At 40.9% G+C, this 24,859-nt stretch overlaps 1 protein-coding gene across 1 annotated transcript in view; it reads right to left on the reverse strand.

Moving 5' to 3' along the window:
- Nucleotides 1–24,859, reverse strand: part of LOC134205078 (sterile alpha motif domain-containing protein 5) — an 872,402-nt gene that overhangs the window by 133,492 nt on the left and 714,051 nt on the right. The window lies entirely within an intron of this gene.

Genomic DNA, 24,859 nt, shown 5'->3' on the forward strand with positions numbered 1-24,859 from the left:
AAGAAAAAAGTGATCTGAACTGTCCATTCTTTGCGTTTGATAACTTTTACTCAAATTTAATTCTCTTATAACTCTTACTCAAATAACTCTTACTCAAATTTAATGCGCGAAATCATTGATGTAGATTGTATGTACAGAAACATGTGCGGTTGTGGGAAAATACCACAAAAAATGTCTCAGAACCGAATTGCATAGAATTGTTCTGCTAATTTAAACAATTTTATTGGATTATTCAGCCCATACCAACAAGTAACAGAATTAACTTCACAAACAATTACATAATCTAAATTATCAATACCAGCGTTTTCTAAATATTTCTTTGGAAAAAAATAAAAATTAAAGAAATCGTTCGAAGATTTGACAAAAACCACCAGAAAATACAAATATTTGATATGAAAACCTTCATTCATTTGTTCAGACTAAGGCCGAAGTGGCCTGTGCGGTTTATAAGAGTCTTCTCCATTCGGCTCGGTCCATGGCTACACGTCGCCAACCACGCAGTCTACGGAGGGTCCGCAAGTCATCTTCCACCTGATCGACCCACCTTGCCCGCTTCGCACCTCGCCTTCTTGTGCCCGTCGGATCGTTGTCGAGAACCATTTTCACCGAATTACTGTCCGACATTCTGGCTACGTGCCTGGCCCACCGCAGTCTTCCGATTTTCGCGGTGTGAACGATGAATGGTTCTCCCAACAGCTGATGCAACTCGTGGTTCATTCCCCTCCTCCACGTACCGTCCGTACCGTCTGCACCCCACCATACATGGTACGCAGCACTTTCCTTTCAAAAACTCCAAGTGCGCGTTGGTCCTCCACGAGCATCGTCCAGGTCTCGTGTCCGTAAAGGACTACCGGTCTAATGAGCGTTTTGTAGATTGTCAGTTTGGTATGGCGGCGAACTCTATTCGATCGGAGCGTCTTGCGGAGTCCAAAGTACGTATGATTTCCAGCCACTATGCGACTCCGAATTTATCTGCTGGTATCATTTTCGGCAGTCACCAGTGAGCCCAAGTACACAAATTCTTCTACCACCTCGATTTCGTCACCACCGATGCAAACTAGCGGTGGATGGCTCACATTGTCTTCTCTTGAACCTCTTCCTATCATGTATTTCGTTTTCTTTTTGTGTCTTTATTAAGGAGACTTTCAGCCCGAGGCTGGCTCGTCTCCGATGTATTTCGTCTTCGACGTGTTGATGACTAGTCCGATCCGCTTGGCTTCCCTCTTCAGTCTGATGTGGGCTTCCTCCATCTTCTCAAAGTTACGTGCCATAATATTTATGTCGTCGGCGAAGCCAAATAACTGGACGGACTTCGTGAAAATCGTACCACTCGTGTCAATCCCTGCCCTTCGTATTACTCCCTCCAAAGCGATGTTGAATAGCAGACACGAAAGACCATCACCTTGCCGTAACCCTCTACGCGTTTCGAAGGGACTCGAGAATGCCCCTGAAACTCGAACTACGCACATCACCCGATCCATCGTCGCCTTAATCAACCGTATCAGTTTATCCGGAAATCCGTTTTCGTGCATTAGCTGCCATGGCTGGTCCCGATCGATTGTATCATATGCGGCTTTGAAGTCGATAAATAGATGATGTGTGGGCACGTTGTATTCGCGGCATTTCTGCAATACCTGACGTATGGCGAACACCTGGTCTGTGGTAGAGCGTTCGCCCATAAATCCCGCCTGGTACTGCCCCACGAATTCTCTTGAAATTGGCGCTAGTCGACGGCATAAAATTTGGGAGAGTACCTTGTAGGCGGCGTTCAGCAATGTGATTCGGCGGTAGTTGCTGCAATCCAACTTATCGCCCTTTTTGTAGATGAGACACACGACACCTTCCATCCACTCCTGCAGCAGAACCTCATCCTCCCAAACCTTGGTAATCACCCAGTGTAGCGCTCTAGCCAGTGCCTCACCACCGTGTTTAAACAGCTCTCCTGGTAGTTGGTCAACTCCAGGGGCTTTGTTGTTTTTCAGCCGGCCGATCTTCTCCTGGATTTCCTGGAGATTCGGAGCCGGAAGTCGCATGTCCTGCGCGCGTGCTCCTAGGTTCATTACCATACCACTACCGTTGTCTGCCATATCGCCATTCAGGTGCTCTTCGTAGTGCTGCCGCCACCTTTGAATCACCTCACGCTCGTTTGTAAGAAGGTTCCCGTTTATGTCCTTACACATATCGGGCTGTGGCATGTGGCCCTTACGTGAACGGTTCAACTTCTCATAGAACTTTCGTGCGCTATTAGCGCGGTACAGTTCCTTCGTCTCTTCACGGTCTCGATCTTCCTGCTGGCGCTTTTTCTTCCGGAAAATCGAGTTTTGTCTGTTCCGCGCCCGTTTGTATCGTGCCTCGTTCGCCCTCGTGCGGTGTTGCAGCAATCTCGCCCATGCTGCATTCTTCTCCTCACCTAACTGCTCACATTCGCCGTCATACCAGTCGCTTCTCTGATCCGGAGCCACCGTGCTTAGTGCAGCGGTTGCGGTGCTTCCAATGGCGGATCGAATATCTCTCCAGCCATCTTCAAGAGATGCTGCGCCTAGCTGCTCTTCCGTTGGGAGTGCCACTTCCAGCTGCTGCGCGTAGTCTCGGGCTAGTCTACCGTCTTGTAGCCGCCCAATGTTTAGCCGCGGCGGACGACTCTGACGCGTGTTGATCACCGTCGAGAGTTTTGAGCGCAGACATACTGCAACGAGGTAGTGGTCGGATTCAATATTCGCACTGCGGTAAGTGCGTACGTTCGTGATGTCGGAGAAGAATTTACCGTCGATTAGAACGTGGTCGATTTGGTTTTCCGTTACTTGATTAGGTGATTTCCATGTGGCCTTGTGGATATTCTTGCGGGGAAAGGAGGTGCTTCGGACTACCATTCCGCGGGAGGCTGCAAAGTTTATGCATCGTTGGCCGTTGTCGTTCGATACGGTATGCAGACTATCCGGTCCGATGACCGGTCTATACATTTCCGCCCTTCCTACCTGAGCGTTCATGTCACCGATGACGATTTTGACGTCCCACAGTGTGCATCCATCGTATGTCTGCTCCAGCTGCGCATAGAACGCTTCTTTCTCGTCATCGGATCTCCCTTCGTGTGGGCAGTGCACGTTGATGATGCTATAGTTGAAGAAACGGCCTTTTATCCTCAGCTTGCACATCCTTGCGTTGATTGGCTGCCGACCAATCACGCGTTGGCGTATCTTTCCCAGCACTATGAAGGCGGTTCCCAGCTCGTTGGTGGTGCCACAGCTTTGGTAGAAGGTAGCCGCTCGATGCCCGCTTTTCCACACTTTATGTCCTGTCCAGCAAATCTCCTGCAGCGCCACGACATCGAAGTTGCGGGGATGTAATTCATCGTAGATCATCCTGTCGCAACCTGCGAAACCTAGCGACTTGCAGTTCCATGCTCCAAGCTTCCAATCGTGATCATTTATTCGTCGCCTAGGTCTTTGCCGATTATATCGAGTCGCATTATCTCTTATATTGTTTGTAATTATTGGTTTTCTAGGCGGCTTCTTGTGACTGCGCAAACCTCCTGTCTCGTCGGAGGGCCGTTTTGGAGTTTTTAGTGCGACAGGAACAACAGTAATCGTTTTGGTAGAAAACGAACCAAAATTTATGACGATTCATGTACAACGAGCTTGGGATTGAACGCTCGACCTCCTGCCTATAATGAGGACCATACTCTCTGAACTTTTAAATATTTTTCCTCCAAAATAAGCAGATTTTCCGACTTGCTGTGCGCATTCATCAACGATTTTTGCTATGAAATTCGACGCCAAAATTGGGGACACTTGTTCTCCTATCTATGCTTTCATTACATCTGTCAAATCTACAAAAAAAGCAGCTTTATATTTTCTTGAATGTTTTCGACAAATTTTTGTATGGATGACTAATGAGGGATCAAGTCACCTCATATTGAGGCAACAACTCAAAACCCAAATATCCTGAAATTGTGGTGGAATGTTGACATTTTTATTAGGAAAGATCATTTAGCATATTTATGGCTTTGTGCTGTGAAAAAATGATAGCATTTGGTCATTATTGGTAGAAGTTGTTCAAATTTTGCGTGGCCACTGAAAAACATCTTTAAGAGGGACAAAACACAATAAATGATATAGTAAATAAGGTTGTCAATAATAAAAATAACTCGCCACATAACGATCATTTGTTTAGAGGATCTATTATAAAAATACGCTATAACAATACTACTTTAGTTCTTGGTAAAACAGGGGAGAATCAAGTCTCCCAAAGGATCAAGTCTCCCAAGGAATCAATTCTCCTCACCTTCTCCTACTGTATAAAGTATGAGTTAAAAAAATAGAAATCAGCAGGTTTCCTGCTTGCTTGACTGTATACCAATTTATACATTGTGACGTAAAACACCTTCAATTTGCTACTGATGAAATTCCAATAAAAGCGGCGAGTTAAATGGCTGGCGAAGTTTCAGAGCGATCATTTTTCCAAGATCCGTAATTTCATTTTCGCCATGAACAACCTACGACGCGTCGCGACGCCATGAACAACATAGCTTTAAAAAAATGTTAGTCAATAGTTTCAAAATAGTTGAAAATAGTGACTTTTTGCGAGAAAAACTGACTTTAGTGACTTAAGGTCGGAAAAAGAGACTTTTTAGCAACTTGCCTGAAAAAAGTGACTAAGTCACTAAAAAGTGACCCGCTACCAGGCCTGTGAATGACATGCCACAAATATCTCTAAAAATATTTGTTCCGTGACAGGGCATGAAAGTGTGCAATATCTACTTTATTTTTGTGTTTCAACTCGGTGAATTACAGGAGTATGATTAATTTATTGACTAGTCACTATTCGCATAGGGGAACGGTTCGGCACTTCATCTCATAGCTCCCATTTCCATCCCATCAAAAACAAAGCAAAGAAAAGGAATTTGATTTGTTTTTTATTTTTGTGATTTTTTTCAGCAGTGAGCACGCATGTTGGCAAATGAAGGGACTAGATTGGTGCTGTATTTCTCTGTTTTATGATGAAATGAGTATATGTTCAGTGAGATGGAAAATGGAACATATCCCCCATATTTATAAAAATAACTTTTTTATAATTTTAATTTTAAAATAAAGCACAACATCCTTTCATGACTGCCTTTCATGCGAAACTGATCAAAAAACCCATAATTCTTTCATTTGGTTGCCTAAAATTGAAAAAGGCGCTTTGCTCTCTGTCTTATGACAATCCCAACATTTTCCTGTACTAGTCGTGCATCTCACCGCACGACTATAGATGGCCCCAAATACCAAACACCAGAGTTCATACTTTTCGTTTCGGTGAGACGAAAACAAGCGATTTTCTGGCCGAAGGAGAATCTTTTTTCGAAGACTGTGGCTGTCGTCGAAATGTACTCCAGTGTACGTGTTTTGCAGAATCATGAAGTTTGACAAGTCGCAAGATGGGTTCCAAGATTGAATGAAAATTGGCCACTTCCCCAAGGGAACCAGGCCCTGGAAGTATCCTGAGAGTGATCAATTTGATCTAAAATCGCCAAAATTTACTCCAGTGTACTTGTTTTGCAAAATCATGAAGTTTGATATGTTGAAAGATGGGTTCCAACATTGAACGAAAATTGGTCACTTCCCCAAGGGAACCAGGCCCTGGAAGTACCCGGAGGGTGGCCAATTCCATCGAAAATCGACGAAATGTACCCCAGTGTGCTTGGTTTGCAAAATCATGAAGTTTGACATGTCGCACGATGGATTTCGAAGCCGATCTGCAAGTGACCATTTTTTCCGGGAGGGAGGTAACCCCAGTACTCCCCGGAATATATCCGAAACCATGGTCATTGCACAAAAATTGACCTGGGTTCCTAAAACTATAGGAATTTTGTGATCGATTCCAGAAGATTGCTTGAAAATCCGTTTGAAATTGGCTGAGCTGCATGGTTTTGAATTTTGAGTTTTGTCGTAAAATGGGGGTTGGGGAGGTACGTGCTAATGTCAAAATAAGAATTCAAAAAATCGCCTGCAGTACAACAAAAGAAAAGCGGCAGATTTTGAAATATATTCAGAGGTAATCGAATCATAGGGGAACTGTTCCGTTTTCCATCTCACTGAACATATATTCATCTCATCGCAAAACAAAGAAATACAGCACTAATCTCGTCGGTTCTTTTTGCTAATACGCGTGTTGACTGTTTTTTTTGTGTTTACTTTTCTTCATTTCCATTTTCCAGACAATTGCAAGCAATTGATTTTGCTTGAATCTACAAGACACGATAAAATCCTATTTCCGTAAAACCCTCAAATCCGACTTCTTTATAAATTATTATTAACTCCTGTTTGCAAAACGACCACTGAGGGTCAAACACCTGTGTCACCAACGAAAATGAAAAACAGCCGGTTTATCTCATGCGAAAAGTTAATTATCCCACACGGCAATAAAATCCGAACACAGAAAGACGGGAATGGCAAGACCGTCTCCATCTTGGGTTAATCCACATTGAATCATCGCACCCGCCGCCCACGACTCTAATAAGACGCACATTCCCAGCACGACGACGGGTGACCGACTTCCAGGCGAAGGACCTTCGCCCGTGCCACCCCGAACGCAATTTACTCGGAACGGTAAATCATTTTGGCCCTCCCCCCGTGTCGGCTCCTTACACCAACAGTGTCAGAGTGCACATGGGTTGGTGGAGGTTATTACCACTTCGTTTACGGAGATATTTTCGGTTTTATTTTTTCATAAATAAGCTCCGCAGTAGAGGCGACAGAGTGCCATCAGTGTTTCGGAGAAAAAGTAAAACTTCATCTGTACCCTGGGGGCATGGGAAAAGCCGTTGTCGTTGACGCGGTACCTTCATACAGCTGCAGCTTGCTTGATTTCAGCTTCAAGGATTTAAGGTGGTGGAAATAATTGAGGGAAAATAGATTAAATACATGAATTTGCACCTCTGCTAGGGATTAGATTTACGAGGCCATTGGTTTTGCGGAGCTGCGAAACTAATGGCATATTTGGTTGAATACAGCTCGATACCCTTTTCAGAATAGGGAGAAACTATTTAAGTTTCATTGCTTTCTATTCGAACAAATACAAATGCATTGCTTAACCAAACTTAAAGACTTTGTATATTAGGTTCTTAGACTAAATGAATTTAAAACTCGAAGAAATTCGGTGCCAAATCAAATCCTCAAAAATAGTCATCTCTTCAATTGGAGGTTCTTCATGCAGTAAATTATTTTGGTCAATTAGTACACGTTGGTTACAACATAAAACGTGATATTTCTTGCATTAATTCAGTTGCTGATATCGGACTGAACAGCAGCACTTTATGACAACATTACAGTCTCCATTTCTCCTCGTATTGCACAACATCGTTTTACGGATCATTCCCTCGCCAACATAAAAACTGCAGCTGTAACTTTGCGGGTGTTAACGGTACTCAGGAGTACAATTAAACCACCTGATTTTTTTTTGCACCGCCGTGCGTTGGTCATATCCTCCTACGTGGAAAAATCGTTCGTCATCACACCATCGCCTCTGCCACATTTATTGCCAGGAGGAGGAGGAACATTACCGGCCGACCATTCCAGCTGACACGCGTCACCGTCACGTACGAACACATGTCCCAGTCAGCAGCAGGGTAGGTACGCTGCCTACAATCACTCCCCGGCTGACCTTCTTTCTGATTTCTGATGCCCGATTCTCCGCCGGGGCGTGATGTTTGCCTGCGACTGGAAATGACATTTCTGTCCATTCAACCGTCAGGGGAAACACGCAGGAAGCAAATCAGCAACTACTGCAAACATTTTCCCCAGCTGTAAACTCCGGGCTTGATTGAATCGTAAAGAAGAAAAATATGTGAGTGCGGGCGTACGTACGGGCTCTGGATGTTTGCAGAATCTGCAATCGGAAGCAACAATCGGAAGTAAGAATTACCTGCAGCATCAGCTTTCGCATCAGTCAATAAAAAATGGATGCTATAAGTTATGGTCCTGGCTATTCTGTTATCGTGTTGTAACACAATTTTCTCATATAGGTACGAGATTTATCCGGTAGTTAGGTGGGCATGAGTCTTCCCTTATGGGAGCCATTGGGCGGAGGCACATCAAAGTTTTATCGTTTTAATAATATTTACACAGCTTTTCACCAATAAATCATCATTATGTGCCTCGGCGTCGTCATTTTCTCTGGAAAAGGCTCCGTGATTGTGGGGAGGCCTCGCTTTTATGACTAAAGTTTTGAGTCGTTTCGCGCGGAAAGATTTATAGTGAATGCATAAGGGGGATTTGAAATACATTTGAAAATTTGTAGTAAGGTGATGTCTTACTGTCTTTATTTGATATATTAGGAACATTGGCGTTGTCTGTTATGGGTCTTGTTATTTGTTTTAATCTGTACAATATTCATATAGTTTAGTTTTTGAGTTAGTAATTGGGAATTACAGGACAAAAATAGGTCCACACTCCCATTCAAATTACGTAACTAAATCCTATTAATAATTTTAATTCAAACACACTTAGTTCGGCTCGGCATTTTTTCATTCTTTTACCGAGATCCGCACAGCCGAGCGCTCGGTTCGGGACTTTCTGCTGATATCTCAGCTGAAAAAGCAATTTGTTTACTGTGGCACTCAAAGGAGCCGCCGCAATCAAACGTCGATTCAGCTGATATTTCAGCTAATGAACTTTAACCGAGATTTGCACAGCCGAGATCGGTGGAAATTTTTAAGTGTGAATATCAAGTCCGGTTGTAATTAGAACACCAATTATAAATACCATTTTTAGTTCCGATTCTAATTCTCATTCCAAATGCAATCGCAATCCAAATATCTCGATTCCAATCCCAAACGTTAACAAAACCCTAATTTCGCTTTTAACATCCCGATTTCATTATTATATCCTTTTCTCATTCCAATTTCATTTGAAATCATCATAATAAATTAATCGCATCCATTTCCAACCTAGCTCTAATCCGATACCAAACCCTGTTCCCAATTTTAAATTCCTTTTCTTATTGTAATTTCTATCCTTATTCTCTCCAACTCCGACCCCAATCATAAATCCTAATTATCCCAATTCCAATCTGTTATCCAATCCCATTCCTAATATCTCAATCTTGAACTCATTCCAATATCCCAATATCGTTTTAAATCCAAATCTCTATTCCAATTCTATTTCCATTCTCAACCTAAACTGCATTCTAGTTTCCACTCTCAGTTGAAGTCCCCAATTTGCTTGGCTACGAGGAGAAGTTTAGACTGACTATTGAGAAGTTCAGCGCCCACCGGAAGACGAACGAAAACAGCCTACGACTAATTAATTTCACCACCTCCAAGAATATGGCCATTCGTGGAACGTTATAGGCGGAAGCGGAGACAGCAGATCCGCCTTTTTCAGGAGAAGAAACGCCACCTGGAAGAAGCGGAGTGGGAGGAGGTGGAACAGTTTTGTCGATCTCGAGAAACAGGCAAGTTTTATCAGAAGCTGAACGCATCCCGCAAAGGCTTCGTGCCGCGAGCCGAAATTTGCAGGGATAAGGATGAGAGCATCTTGACGGAAGAACGTGTGGTGATCGGAAGGTTGAAGCAGCACTTCGAGGAACACTTGCAAAGTGCAGAGAGTACGGGCAGTGAAGGTCAAGGCAGCGGAGGAGATGACTGCATCGGTTCAGCGGACGATGGAAGCCAACCAGCCCCCGCATTGATGGAAGTTAAGAATGCTATCCAACAGCTAAAGACCAATAAAGCAGCTGTTAAGGATAGATAAAGCTGAGCTTATCAAGATGGGCCCGGAAAAGCTTGCCTGCACAAACTTATTGTCAGAATCTGGGAAACTGAACAGCTACCGGAGGAGTGGAAGAAAGAGGTCATATGTTTAATCTACAAGAAAGGCGACAAGCTATACTGTGAGAACTTTCGAGCGATCACCATTCTTTATGCCACTTACTAATATCCCAGATCATCTTCAGTCGTCTGTCACCAATATTGAATGAAATCGTGGGAAGTTATCGGGCCAGCCGCTCGACATTGGACCTGATCTTTACTGTACGGCAAATCCTCCACAAATGCCGTAAATATCAGGTCCCAACGCACCATCTGTTCATCGATCTCAACAAACACTCCAGTTCGTCCTATTCGCGCCGGTGACTAAGACAATGTGATGGACTTTCGTGCCTTTTGTTCAACATTGCGCTAAAAGTATCAAGCGGAGAGCCAGGTGTAACAGCCGGGGTACGGTTTTCAACAGATCCAGTCAATTTATTTGCTTCGCGGATGGCATGGACATTGTCGGCCGAACATTTGCAAAGGTGGCAGAACTGTACACCCGCCTGAAACGTAAAGCAACAAAAGTTGGACTGGTGGTGAATGCGTCGAAGACAAAGTACATGCTTGTGGGCGGAACCGAGCACGACAAGGCCCGCCTAGGAAGCAGTGTTACGATAGACGGGGATACCGTCGAGGTGGTCGAGGAATTCATCTAGCTTGAATCCTTGATAACGGCTGATAATAATGTTAGTCGTGAAAGTTGGGCCTCCTATGGGCTCCAGAAGAAACTGGGGCCAAAAGATTCACACCCGCACAAAATGTGTCATGTACAAAATGCTCATAAGACCGCCAGTCCTATACTGACATGAAACTTGGACCATGCTTGCAAGGACTCGGAGTATTCGAGAGACGGGTGCTTAGGACCATATTTGGTGGTGTGCAAGACAACGGTGTCTGGTGGCGTAGGATGAGCCACGAGTTGCTCAGCTCTATGGCGAACCCAGCATCCAGAAGGTAGCTAAAGCCGGAAGTGTACGAAGGGTAGGGCATTCCGGAATTCCGGACGGCAACCCTGCAAAGATGGTGTTTGTTCCCGATCCGGCTGCTACAAGAAGGCGCAGCGAGCAAGGTGGACTAATCAGAGGAAGAACGAACTGGCTAGCGTGGGGCGCATTCGAGGATGGAGAGATGCGGCTTCGAACCGTGTATTGTGGCGTGAAATTGTTGATTCAGTGTTACCGGTTTAGATGTAAGCAAAATAAATGAACGAACATCCGAATATTGAAAACTTTTTCGTTCGTAGAAATTCGTAGGTGGTGTAAGCCTGGACTATTGTATGGGAGAATCATAACTTTCATCTGTTACCACAGTTATTGATTTGGGACTAATCACAATCTCTTAGATCAGCGGTTCTCAACCTGGGGTACATGGACCCCTGGGGTGCATGAACCCCTGGAAACATCCTTCTGCGCTTCTCGGAAGCCTCCTTTAAAGCATCTGGGTAGTTTTTTTTTTCAAGAGTCTCAGAAGCCTCCCTTCAAAAGGCGCTGAGGTCTGTTTTCAAGAGGCTAAGAGGCGTCCTTAAAAGATGTTCAGAAGCGTGCTTTCAAATAGCTCGAATGCTGCCTTTCAAGAGGCTCGGAAACCTCCCATCAAGAGGTTTCTTTTTCCAAGCGGATCATGAGCTTTTCTTAAAAAGCGGAATTCTTATTTCAAGAAGCTCAAACGCGTCTTTTCAAGATGCTTGGAAGCCTCAATTCAAGAGGCTTGGAAACCTACAAGGCTCAGACGAGCCCTTTAAGATGATCAGAAGCCTCCTTTCAAATGGCTCGAAAACTGCCTTCAAGAGGCTCGGAAGCCTCCTATCAAGAGGCTCGTAAGCCAAAAAGCAAAAAGCTCATAGGTCTCCTTTCGAGAGGCTCGGAAACATTCCTTAGAGAGGCTTGAAATTCTTCTTTCAAGAGGCTCAAAAGCGTTTCTTCAAGATGCTCAGAAGCTTCCTTTTAAGTGGATCGAAAGGCTTCTTTCAAGAGGCTTAGAAGCCTCTTTTCAAGAGTCGCGGAAGCCTACTTCAAGAGGCTAAGACGCGTCCGTTTCAAGATGCTCAGTAGTCTTCTGTTAAGTGGCTTGGAAGTCGCCTGTTGAATTCCGCTTACTGAAACGGAAAAGTAAAGAATCTAAAAGAATTTTCTCCAACAGTATCCACCTGAAAAGAACAAAAAACAAAATAGCCATTTGTAAGGTTCTCATGCAAACTAAAGGAAGCTGTAACTTTACTTCCGGAAAAATGTTGCTCCATGCAGATCAAAATTCCAATTCCAATTGTCAAAATTCCGCTTGGTAATAATAGACTAACGCAAAATGAACTCCCCCAAGAAATTATGACGTTTGGGCGGGTCGCATAATGAACGCAAAATGAACTTTTGTTCGAGAAGACGACCCGCTCAAATGTCAAAATCCATCGGGTGAGTGAATTTAATGAACCGCTGCGCAAGTCTATGAACAAAATTCCGTAACCTCTCTACTTTTTACTTCCAACATTTGAAAAGGGCGTAACATCCAAAATTTATTTTTATCAGTTCTTTGTCTATGTAGGAAGCTATATATGCAGAGCAGCAACCGAATGGAATAAAATTTGACTGTTACGCCCTTTTCAATTGTTGTTCTAGCGTTTTATATATTTTAGTACGCTTATTTTCATTTACGCCAAAACAAATTAGTGGGTATCTGTCGAATTCGTTTTTAAACCTGGGTCAGTGCCAACCCGAACCCTGAATAAAAAAACATTTTCAGGTCCATCTGTCATTGGATATGTTGGTGTGCGTAGCATCGTGTTTGTTTTGATTTGAAACATATGATCCAGGACATCCAGTGCACTAGCAGTGCGTTGGCCTTGACTAATCAGATCATGATAAATAAAAAAAAGTGCGTGAACTGTTTTTGCGGATAATGGAATTTACTTTTGGGCGGCGGATATATGTATTTAATTATTTATATTCTATAATGCCGTGCACATTTTTATACAAAGAATTCCGTATAGAATTCATGTAAAGGAGATTTTCTATTCTACAAAAATTCATCTAATAAATCATATTGATATTCCAATCACTATTTCTGCAAAAGTTTTTTTTTAAACACTCAGAAGCATGTAATAAAAATTCTACAGGATACGCTAATTTTTTTCCTCGCCACCCCTCCTGATAAAGGTAGCCTCACACCTCGGGAACATTTTCCGCCGGATTTTTAATGGGACCAGGATTTTGATTTTCCGTGCCAAAATCCTGAAAACATATGTAAAAATACAGGAGAAAAAATCCGTGGACCGAATTCCCGAGTTGTGAAGCTACCTTAATGCTAGGATTTCCTTCTGAAATTCCTTATCTTGCAATAGTACAACATAGAAAACATAACAACGTTTTGATCCGGAAGTTCCTTCAGGAATTCCCCCGCAGGTTTCATCTCTACATGTTCCTTGATGAAATCTTACGAAAGTTGGATTTTTTCCGGAAGTTCCATGAAGGATTCCTCGGAAAGTTCCTTGAAGGATTCATCCGAGGGATTCTTCAGAACTTCCTCCGAAAGTTCCTTCAGGATTGTCTCCAGAAGTTCCTTCAGGATTTCCCCCGGAAGTTCCTCCAGGAACTCCTCATAAGTTCCTCCGGAAGCTCCACCAGGAACTTTTCCGGAAGTTCCTTCAGGAATTCATCCGAAAGTTCATTAGGAATTCCTCCACTAATTCAACCAGGAATTTCTTCGAAAAACTTCCTGCTTCCTGGAGGAGCTTCCGTAAGAATTTCTGTTTTAGCTTCCGGTGAAGCTCCTGAAGGACTTCCGGGGGAATTCCTGGAAGATTTTGCGGAAGATTTCTTGAAAGAACTTCCGGCAGAACTCCTCCAAGAATCTCCAGAAGAGCTTCTTCCCTTCCAGAGGAATTCCTCAAGGAACTTCCGGAGGAATTCCTCAAGGAACTTCCGGAGGAATTCCTCAAGGAACTTCCGGAGGAATTCCTCAAGGAACTTCCGGAGGAATTCTTCAAGGAACTTCCGGAGGAATTCTTCAAGGAACTTCCGGAGAAATTCCTTAAAAAACCTTCCGCAGGAATTCCTCAATAAACTTCCAGAGGAGTTCCTAAAGGATCTTCCGGAGGAATCCCTCAAGAAACTTCCGGGGGAATTCCTTAAAGACCTTCCGGAGGAATTCCTCAATTAACTTCCAGAGGAGTTCCTAAAGGATCTTCCGGAGGAATCCCTCAAGGAACTTCCGGAGGAATTCCTCAAAGAACTTTCAGAGGAATTCCTCCAAATTAATTCCTGGAGCAACTTTCAAAGAAAATCCTGGAACAGTATTCAAAGATATTTCTAGAAGATTTTCAAAGGAATTCATCTCGAAGGGATCTCTTGGAAAAAAAATATGGAGGAATGCCTGAAAGATATCGCCAATGAATGCATACAAGAATTCAAGAATGAATAACTGGAATTAAATTCTGAAACGCACGAAAGAGTTTTTGGAATAATTTCAAAAGAAATTCTGCATATTATTTAAGAAAGAATTCTATACGGTATTCCTCAAAAATATTTGTCTGACAATTCTTAGCGGATTTTGTGAACGGGTTTCAAGGGGAAGTCCCTAAATAAATCCATCCACCGACCTAATTTAGGACACAATCTGTGAGGAAGACCCTTAATGAACGTAAGAATAACTTCCCTAACAATTATTTTTAAAACTGAATCTAGACAACAGTACCGGATTAATTTCACTTAAAACTACAATAACAAATATAACGAAATTCCTGAAAAAAAAAATTTCAACGCGCAACAGACAGTTTCGTTTTTCCCTTCTGCTTGTTTATTCCGCTCAGTCCCACCCACTCATATGGTTTTGACAGTTGAAGTACAGTTGTATTGGTGAACCCGGTGCGAAACCGTGAAACAACACAGTGCGAACCCGACAGCTTTGGGGTTGGAACTAGTGCGAACCTAGTTCCAACCTGAGCGAATAAAAAAACACTTTGACAGCACTTAGGTTGGAACTGAATCCAACCTAGGTTGGAACTTTTTAAAAACGAATTCGACATATTAATACAATAGTTCGAAGGGGTACTACTCAAGAAAAAGGATGAGAACCGCTGTCTTCGATGAAAGCAATGCACTCTCCAATAGTCGAGATCTGTCCTGGGTACGTCCTTGCGAATGATGAGTAAGGGGAAGGATGGTTGGTTGGACACCTGCTTAAAAAGATGCGGAGAACTCTACGACCTCTCATATGTGCCACGGGAGGTTTTGGATTGTTAGTGTGAAAGGTTATAACAGTAGGAATCGTTTTGATAGAACGTGAAACACAGAACCAGGGAATCAATTTTTCTTGGATGCGCATACGAAACAAGCGACAAAAGAGAACCAACGACAAAGCTTTGTTTTTGTCGGAGATAATAATGACAAAGATCCGAATTTTTTTATCAGCAACAAAAAAGAAGACATTTCTGTTGCTAACTTTTCATCCCGTTATTTTGCATTATCTCTACAGCAAATCTCGGTTTTGAGCTATAATAGTTTATGCTTTTATGGAAATATTCGAGAATTTAACTACCCGAGAATCGAAACTACCCGAACAGGAGCGAAGACCTCGAGAACAGAAATTGGTATGAACTAGCCTTGCATAAGAGGTAAAATACCAAAAAATAATACCAAAAACTTATATACAGAATACTTGAGGCATAATATGCTTAGGTATTTCAATACCAAACGAATAATAATTGGTTATGCATTTGGTATTGAAATTCAATTTAATACCTGAGTATGTTATGGCTCAAGTATTGTGCATATAAGTTTTTGGTATTATTCCTTTGGTATTTTACCTCTTATGCAGGGCTAGTTCATAACAGAGTATGGTATCAATAACAGAATTAGGTATTATTTAGCCAATTTCTCCTGCTCGGGTATGATTACAAAATTGGCATCGTATTCTCGGAAATATCAGAGCATGCAAACAAAATGATTCTTGTCATATTGTGTTTGGGTTGGCATGTTGCGAGGTGCGTTTGTCAGTAACGAACTTTGTTAACGACAAAGGGTATATTGTTAGGCGTTGCTCGAATATTGATTCCCTGCACATAAAGATAGAAATACAAAGAAGGAAAGGGACGAGCCTGGAACTGAACCCACGACCTCCTGCTTATAATGCAGAAGCGGTAGCCACTAGACCACCAAGCTCGCCCTTATGATTTCCGAAAGAAAATTTGATATTTATTTTCTAAAACTTAAGGCTCAAGGAAAGTTGGGCAAAGAAAACAGTTTTCTGAATTATTCGCCACCAGCGGTGTGTCGTCTGTAGCTTTCCGTCCTTCGGGAAATTGTGATTGTGTTAGTAGTGTGTTGCCAACCTTTATTCCCCCTTGAAAACTGTTTTAAAGACACGATACTTTTTTTATATTTCATGGATTTCAGATTTTTGTTATAGTTGAAAAAGTTTGGTAAAAAAAACTCTATATATTATATGTTTTGATAATGCTTGCATGTTATTTATAAAAAATGTGAATATTTACAAAAACGTAGTGATTTTTTCAACTGCCATACGGTTTGTATGTAACGAACAATCATTTAAAAACTTTACACCTATTTTTCTCGAAGTTTCAGTCACTTTAACCCCTTTGTGTTTGACCCCCTCAATTGCAATTTTTACTTTTAAAGTGTTTGTTTATTTTTGTTTTGTGGAAAAATCTCATTTGTTTATGGAAATTTTGCATTATTTGTGAAAAATTTATATTTATTTACTGCTCAGTGTGAGCAGTAAATAAATATGATTTTTATTGGCAATTTCCTATTTTTTTTCATGGAAAAATATTTTTTTTAGAGCTAGTTTTTATTTTAGTTCTATGAAAACTACAACAAAAATACACTCTGCAACAGAAGTTAATAAGTACAACGAACCTCAGGATGGAAAGTCGTAGTTTCCTAACCAATTAGCTTTGGAGTATTGTTTGGATTCAACAAATTGTTTTACTTTAGGAGCTTAAAATGTTTTATAAAAAAAAATCATGCACAATTTAAAAACAAACAAGAGAATGTGTTTGTCAAAATATTTGAGAAAATGAAGGATAAGTAAAATATGATGCTTACAATATGATGATAAAATGTGATGCTTGAGTGTTAATTCATTTCATTAGCCACCCTTGGCCAAATAACTCCGAGCAATCCTTCGATTAGCCCAATATATCACAATATGTTAGCCGCACAATGGACTGTAATCTCTTTCCCCAAACCCTATCCGAATCATGTTCTAGTCTACGATCACAACATCAACAATAGTACGAGCATTTCCCAACTGGACCGAGCACACTGCAAAAAAACAACAAACTCATCATCCTCATCGTGTGGTTAAGTTGGTAAGATGGCAAGAATGGTGGGGCTGGTGGTGGTGATACAAGGACTAGGGGTTCCATGACACATGCACTTTCGTTCAATTTACTTCTATTCTTTGGGTGCAGCACTCACTAAAACCCTACGAGAGCAAACGTGTGGTTATCGAGGACGGCGTTATGCCGAGATCCCTCAGTACAAGGAGGAAATCGGTGGGACAAGGGAGATAATACCCAAAACAGCATTATCAACAACATCGAACCAAGCTCACTAATCTAACTGCATACCGCTTCTCTGCTCGGAGGTTTTGTCCCTTTGAAGCGGCTGATCGAACAAGATGCGTCATCCTTGTCCCTGGGTTCACCCGGCGACGACGACGATGACGATGTGCTCACTCAAGGGATGCAAAATTAATTATTTACAAAATGCCAACGCTCTACCAAGACAGGGAATGAAGGTCGCTCGGGTTGCCAAAAATCATTATTTTGTCTACATTCTGCTAGCTTTAGAAAACCAATAACGGGGGAGGGAAGGCACATTCCTCAATCGAGTTTTCCCCCGAGGATAAAAGGGCGATTATTGAATCGGATCGGAAAGTGGGGTGGGGGCAGGATAGGTTGTGATGCTGGTGAGAGAAGAACGATTTAATAAATTTCATTAACCGAGTGTCATGGTGGTTTGCGTTTCTAGTACAACTAATTGAAAGGGAAGAATAGATAGCTAGCGAGTCAAGTCTTGGAAGTGCTGCAGACTGAGATAGCTTGGAGAGATCAATGGCTATTAGGTGCTACCGATATGGTGATGCAGTCGAGGGGTTCCAAAACGGTCTCAAACTTCAAGCTACGCATCTGCCAATGTTGGACCCCTCGAAGGAAGACTCGCTACGCATTCGCAACAGAACAACAGAACGGGGTCACGACAGGGGCCATGTGCAATCAGTGGTGGAACGAGGATCAACTTATCTCTTTCGATAGATACCTCCGTCAGGGAATCCTCTTAGATGGAGCATCTCTCATTTCGATGGGTTTTAGTTTGTGATGCAGCACAATCGGGACAAAATGTGGCAGCAGTGATGACAAGTCGCCCAAGCTGATGGGTTTTAAGTTCTCCATCAAACTGCTCCCGATGGCTCGAGATTTAATCCTCTAGTCGGTCGACGACGATATCAGATGGGGAAGTTGCTTCTATGTGCGTGTCTCTTCTCTGCACAATCATAAGTCGTCGCCATTGAACGGCTCAGTAGCAACCATCAGGGCTGGCTTCGCAGTCAGTGGTGCAGGATTGGGACAATGTCCCTGCTGACCTGTTTCGTCTTCTCGGGTGGCAGCGTCGTTGTCGGTGAGGAGAAAACTCACTTGATCTACCGTAATACCATTATCTCGTTGGACGACTTTTGCATAACTTCGGGATTAGTGAGTCGATATTGGGTGCTGAAGTTCGCCGAACAATACGATAGTGGGCAAATGCTTTCGATGAGCGGTCGTAAGCGTGATTACAAATGAGTGAAATAAGACATTTTCGTGTTGCGTTGGCCTTTTTGAAATATGTCAGGCCCAATTTAAAATTAGCTCCACTATTATTCTAAGAAATTTGGCATTTAGTTTGCCCTATTTCAAGGGTAAAACTGTTAAACTCTAAAATACACAAGACTGGAAGAGCCAAAATTTCCCAGCAAAATCGAATCGAAATACTTTTGTTAAAGTTTTACTATTATTTAACCCTTTTGTTACCGACAAAAAAACACCCTTACTTTACCGACAGGGTACCCACGGACTTAAAATGATCATAACATTGTCAGTTTTTCACCGATTTTGACGATTTTGGTTGCTACGGATGCATTTACCCGCTATTCGATACATGTTACATAGAACCGATTCGGATTACCCGATTACCGGAATTCCGGATTAACTGGGCCAAGTCCCAAAGTATGTACAAATCGAAGTATGTAGAACTCAACCAAGATTTCTTGCGTCATGACTAAGAAACTTCGTTGGAAATTTAAAGAATATAATTTAACTACTTCATAGGACCATCTAATGATTAAATCCCGGAACGGTTATTCCGGAAACAGGTTTCCGTCGGGCCTAAAGTCGGGCCACAAACTCATTCTAATGAAACCCTGGCAAAATGGGTATCAAAGTTCATGAAATTGTTTCGGAAGCATGATCTGATAAATAATTGGACAATAGGATAGTTTGACAACGAACCGGTCATCCTGGAACAGAATATGAGCGACAGGCAACGACATTACTGCCGTTATACGCATAACTGTCCCATGTATATAGGGAATCCCAGCAAACATGGGACAAATATGCGTATGACGGCAGATTAGCCGTTTTATACTTTTGCATCAACTACAAATCAATTTATGCTCCGTCAATCTTAGCAACCCTGTTGCGTATAGGGCAATGCACGAACAAATTTCTTACAGTTAGTTGCCTTGTTGTTTTCTAATTTCTTTGCAGTGAGAAAGATATAAGGGGCCCCACACACGTTCCGACATGTTGTACAACTTTGACTCCACCCATAGCTAATTTGGCTCGGTCGGAGTAAAGTCGGACCGTCTGTGGGCAAGTTGTACGACTGTTGAACAGTACAACTTGCCCATAGAAGGTCCGACTTTACTCCGACCGAACCAAATTTCCTAGGGGCGGAGTCAAAGTTGTACAACAGGTCGGAACGTGTATGGGGCCCCTAACGCGCGCCCGTGCAATGTCCTATGACAAAAATTATTCATACTGCCAGCTCAACCCCATACGGATATATCCGATCTGGTACCCAACAAACAATTCAATACAATAAAAGTTAATTCCCCATATTCCAGGTATTAGCCACCTAGAGTGGAAATAAATTACTATGTCTGAAACTCGAACATGTGAAAGATTTAGTTCGAAAAATGAGTTGGAGGGTAACCCCTTTCTTCGGTGGGGTTTGATCCCACGAAACCAGTAGGCTGGACTGGTGCTTTCCCTACTAAGCTACGAAGGATCTCCATCGTCCTCCGCAGCTCAGGAGGCTACTGATGAAATCAAATTTCCAACACCAAACAATTCAAGCCGAATAAGTTTTCAGCTATTCAAGCGTGTTTCCAGTTTCCAGTGTTTGTTTGGCATCTACAGCGAATGGAAGCTTGATTGCGGACATTGGATTGTCAGACCTGCAAAACCTGAAGTAAAAGACAAGGTGGCCTCAGCATTCCACGAAGCGCACGCAATTGAATAAGTAGCAGACAATCACTATCCGAATTTCGACAAAACTTGTCCGATTTTTTAAATTCTCCGAATAATGCCATGAAATTCTTTGAATGTTAACAAGAAATTTGCAAAATTCCGACATTTTTTTTTATCCACATTTAGACAAAAATTCATCGAATTTTGATTTTTTTAAATCTCCGTTTTCATAAAAAACACTCTTTTTCTTGTAGAGATTCGGAAATTTTGCGCCGAAGTTATGGGACTAAATATTTACATAATAAATTTCGACAAGAAATTCTCATAATTTCAACAACAAATTCTCCGAATTCCGACAAGAATTTCACGAACATCGAATATGAAATTTTCACTCTTCGACAAGAAGTTCTCAGAACTTCGACAGAAGATCACAGAAATTCGACAAGAATTTGTCTATACGTCAACAAGAAGTTTTCCGGATTTAAATAGAAACATCTGAATTTCGTTGATTGTTGCTTTCGACTGTGATTGATTATTGACGACGGTATTTTTGAGCTCTTTCAGTCTTTATGATAAGCTAAAACTGGTTTTGCGTCAACTACCCCACGTTTCGGTGTTTATTACACCTTCGCAGCCTCTAAATCCCTGAAGAAGGTGTAATAAACACCGAAACGTCGGATAGTTGACGCAAAACTCGTTTTAGCTTATATTAAGACTGAAAGAGACGAAAAATACCGTAGACAAGAATTTCGGTAGAGTTCGGTAGAAAATTGTCTAATATTGACAGTAAATTCTCCGAAAATCAACCAAGATTCTTCAAGTAAAATAGAAATTCCCTGAAAAAAAAAATTATGCGAATTGTAATAAGTAATTGTACGAAATTTGACAAGAAGTTACACGGATTTTAACAATAAATCATGCAAATTAAGACAAGAAGTTCTTTGAAATTCAACAATAAATTAAACGAACAACAACAAGAAATCTACCGAATTTCGACAAGCAGTTTTCCAAATCTCGACAAGAAATTCTCCGAATTTATACAGACGATCTCTGAATGTCGACAAAAAGTTTTTCGAATTTCAACAAGAAGTTCATCGAATTTCGGAAAAGTATATCCGAACTATGATAAGAAAAATATATTAAGCTCTTTTAGTGGAATGTATTAAACCGTCTAAGACGAATTAAGTACTGTCCATTTAATTCCACTAGTTAATTTTCGTTATCTTTGCAGATACGTATTTCGACCACAACTGTGTGGTCGTCTTCAGTGTCTTGTACTGCAAGTCGAGTCAAGTACAAGACACTGAAGACGACCACACAGTTGTGGTCGAAATACGTATCTGCAAAGATAACGAAAATTAACTAGTGGAATTAAATGGACAGTACTTAATTCGTCTTAGACGGTTTATGATAAGAAGTTTTACAAATTAAAAAAACTTCGAGCTTTGAAAAAAAGCCATCTGGAATTGAACTAGAATTTCTTCGAAGTTCAACGAAAAATCAACAAAGCTCGACAGTAAATTTTCTGAATATCAGCAAAGATTCTCGAAATTTCGACATAAAGAGTAGTTTTTGGAATAGGACAAGAAGTTGTCCAAATTTTGACAAAAAGCTCCCCGAAGAACTCCAAATTTCAATGGAAATGGTCCGTGTTATGGCGAACATACTCCGAATTTCGACAAAAAATGTCCGAATTCTGGAAGAATTTCTGACCACAATTCGACAAAAAAAATTTCGAATTTCGACAAAAAGTTTTCCGAATTTCAATTTCTCCAAATTTCGACAACAATTTTCCGAATTTCGACCATAAGTTCTCAGGATTTTGAAGAAGAATTTCTGTTAAGTTCGACAGGAATTCTCCAAATATTGACAAAGTTTTTCTGAGTTTCGACAGAATTTCTCCGCATTTTGAAAAGTAACTTTCTGATATTAGGAAGCTCTCCAAAAACAAAAAAATCGCCGAATTTCGACAAAAAAACACCAAGTTCTCCTGATTCCGAAAAATGACAATAATGACAACAAGTTATCCAAATTTTGATAAAAAGTTTTGAGAAATTTTGACTTAATTGTCCGTATTCCGACTAACATACTCCAAATTTCGACAAGAATTGTCCGAATTTCGAGAATAAAAGTCTTTGAATTTCAACAAGAAGTTCTCTAAATTTCGACAAAAAAATTTCCGAATTTTGACAAAAAAGGTCTATATTCCAACTGACATACTGCGAATTTCGACAAAATCGTCTTGTCAGAAAGTTCTCCGAATTTTGGAAAATATTGCGCATGAATCCTAAAATTTTATTCCCACCTTTAGGTTTCCGCGCCGAGCACTCAGTGCCAGATTCGGCGACAAGGGAAGAGTTATCATGTTTGTAACCCTGATTTTTGACAATTAATGTCAGTTGGTTATGTCAGTGCACCCAAGATTTTTTTATGTATTTTTTATGTACATAAAAAAATCTTGAGTGCACCGATGTGAAAAAAGAGTTTTTGGCTGAATTTTTGATTGTTTGCATGTTTGTTGCTAATGCAATCAATGCATGTACATAACATGTACAAATGGTTTATCGGGGAAGCAGTCGCTGAAGACAAGTGTCAATGTTTTCAACGACGAAACGAAAAGTTTCAAAGCAAAAAGCAATACTCCGAATTGTAATAAAAAGTTTGCCGAATTCCAACAAGTTTTGGCAAAAAAAACTCCAACTCCAACAGGAAGATTTCCAAAATTCTACGAGTTATAAAAAAAAACTCTACTCGACAAAAAAAAAGAAGTCTCACAACTTCAACAAAAAATTATTCGAATTTCGACAAAATTACTCCGAATTTCAACTAGTGCACAATCCCAAAAAACTTAATCATCAGCTTTTTCGATATGAACTCGTGTTTTATTTATTTCGTCAACCGACGTAGGTTAGTATATTGCATACATGTATACGTTTTATTTTTCTTAATGCTAAAAAAAAATCCACGAATTTCAAAAAGGAATTTACCGAATTTCGAAAAGAAATTTTTCCGATTTTGCCAGTATTTCGAAATGTGTTCCCCAAGTTTTGATAACATTTTAATTTTTCACAAAAAAATCTCCGGCTTCCGATAGAATTCCTCCGACTTTCGACAAATAGTGTTCCCAATTTCAACAAGAAGTTTGCCGAATTTTAACAAAAACCTCTGGATCTCGAAGAAAAATGCTCCGAATTCCGACAAAAAGTTGTCCTTACTTCGACAAGAAGTTCTCCGAATGTTGACAGAAATAGTCCATATTCCGACTATTATACGAATTTCGACCAGAAATTTGTCGAAATTTGACAATTTTTTTTTTCAAATTCCGATTTTTCGACTAGCAGTACATACTCCGAATTTCGACAAGAAGTTGTCCAAATTTCGTCGAGAAATTCGCCGAATTTCGAAAACTAATTCTTCGAGTTTCGACTCGAATCTATTTGATTTTCGACAGAAATGGTCCAAAAATAGTCAAAATTTAGACAAACCTTCTCCTCATTTCGAAAAAAAAAAAATCATTGGATTTCGACAGAATTTCTTTGAATTTCGACAAGTCTTCTTCTTCATTGGAATTACATGCCACTTCGCAGCTTAGTGTTCATTAAGCACTTCCACAATTATTAACCGTGAGGTTTCTGAGCCAGGTTACCATTTCAGCATTTGTATATCATAAGGCTAACACGATGATATTTTTATGCCCAGGGAAGTCGAGACAATTTCCAATCCGAAAATTGGCTAGACCGGTAACGGCAATCGAACCCAGCCACCCTCAGCATGGTCTTGCTTTTAAGCCGCGTATCTTACCGCATGGCTAAAGAGGGCCGACAAGTAGTTCTCCGAATTTCGTCAAGAGTTGTGCAGAATTTAGAAATAAATCTCTCCAAATTTAGTCTTAAGCTCTCTAAATTTCGACGAAAAATTCTCTGAATTTCAACAAGAAGTATTTTCTTGTTTCAACAGAATTTCTCCATAAATGGTTCTCCGAATTTCAACAAGAAGTTGCCCGAAATTCGGCACCAAATTTCCCGAATATCAACGAGTAGTAAAAATTTAGGAAAGAAGTTCTTCGAATTTCGATAGAAATAGTCCGTATTCCGACTGACATATCCCCATTTTCTATATAAGTTGCCCGATTTTTTAAAGCAATCCTCCGAATATCGGCAGCAAATCTGTGAATTTTGCTGAATGATGCTAAGAATTTCGAACGGAAAATTTCAGTAGTTCGAAAGAACTTCTCCGAGTTTCGACATAAAGACTCTGAATTTTGACAAAAAGTTCTTTTAAGTTGAACAAGAAATCTCAGAGGCATATTTTTTCGAGTTTCGACCAGAAGTTCTCCGATTTTCGATAAGAAGTTGTCTGAATTTCGATAAAAAAATCTTTGAACATCAAAATGAATCCTTCAAATTTCGAAAAGAATTTTTGGCAGAAATGGTCCGTATTCCGACACTGGCATACTCCGAAGCTTGTCCAGAATTGTCCGAATTTCCTGAAAAAAACCCACGAATTTCGAGAAGTTCTTAGGATATCGACAAAAAACAATATCCGAATTTCAATAAAAAATTTACACATTTAAATAAAAATATTAAAATTTCCTTCATGTCTTG

The sequence above is a fragment of the Armigeres subalbatus genome, chromosome 1 (genome assembly GCF_024139115.2).
Source record: "Armigeres subalbatus isolate Guangzhou_Male chromosome 1, GZ_Asu_2, whole genome shotgun sequence".
Lineage (NCBI taxonomy): Eukaryota > Metazoa > Arthropoda > Insecta > Diptera > Culicidae > Armigeres > Armigeres subalbatus.